Source organism: Alligator sinensis, unplaced genomic scaffold (assembly GCF_000455745.1).
Source record: "Alligator sinensis unplaced genomic scaffold, ASM45574v1 scaffold1219_1, whole genome shotgun sequence".
Classification (NCBI taxonomy): domain Eukaryota; kingdom Metazoa; phylum Chordata; order Crocodylia; family Alligatoridae; genus Alligator; species Alligator sinensis.
This window is the reverse complement of record NW_005842599.1, coordinates 899,807-900,698: the sequence shown is the minus strand read 5'-3', so window position 1 is coordinate 900,698 and position 892 is coordinate 899,807. Positions and strand designations below refer to the sequence as shown.

Genomic DNA, 892 nt, shown 5'->3' with positions numbered 1-892 from the left:
GGCAGAGGCTGTGGTTGTGATTTTTCTACGAGTGCTTTATGAAACACGGGAAAAATCTTATAAAAAAGGGAAGAATTGAAGACTGAGTACTCTTCAGAAGCAGAAGGAAAAGAAGTCTGAAACACATCGGTTTTTACTTTTTCTTTACAGAATTTGTCAGGTGAAGGGGGAAAAAAAAGTAAATTCCTTTTTCTTTCCTGTCCTGTTATGCTGTTTATCTCTGAAGCTGCTGAAAGTTATAACTAACACTTTTTCCTATTGCACTTGAACATCAATGAAACCTCCCTCTTGTTAAGTAGTTTCTAGTTGGCTGGAGGTTAAAGGGTAAATATATCCTCATGGTATTTTTGTCCTGGCTGACACGCAAGTTTGTTCTGTATCTTCTTTAAAAAGAATAAATTTTTGTGCCAGCCAGTACCTCCTAAAGGTGGTAAGTAACTGAAAGAATGTCTTTATACTGCACCTTTAAACTGGAAAACGATATAGAAATGCCTGTTTATTCCTTATTGTATTATAAACTCTCATTCTTTTAATGTAATGTAGAGCATATATGTAGTAAATCATGCTTGAGAATATAATATTTTATTTATTTATTTATTTATAATAAAACTTTATGGAGTTTTTATTGAATGACATCTGTATAGCAATATGTGGCTTTAAATATGAAATTAAAGGGACATGACCAGCTTAAAAACTATGCTGATGTGTGAAAATGTACCTAAGTAGGGGTGGACCAGTAAACAGTTTTTTGGCTGATCTTGACGACCAAGTAGTAACCAGCTATATTGGCTGATACTGATCAGGTTGCCGATTTATGGGATTGCAGCCCCGCAGCTTGGAGAGCAGTGGCTGGCCACTAAGTTGGGGGTGGGGGGGGGAAGAAGGGGTGTGG

The 892-nt window shown here is 36.7% G+C and overlaps 1 protein-coding gene across 2 annotated transcripts in view; it reads left to right on the top strand.

The window, feature by feature from the left end:
* Positions 1–892, top strand: part of COG3 (component of oligomeric golgi complex 3) — a 47,776-nt gene that overhangs the window by 29,903 nt on the left and 16,981 nt on the right. The window lies entirely within an intron of this gene.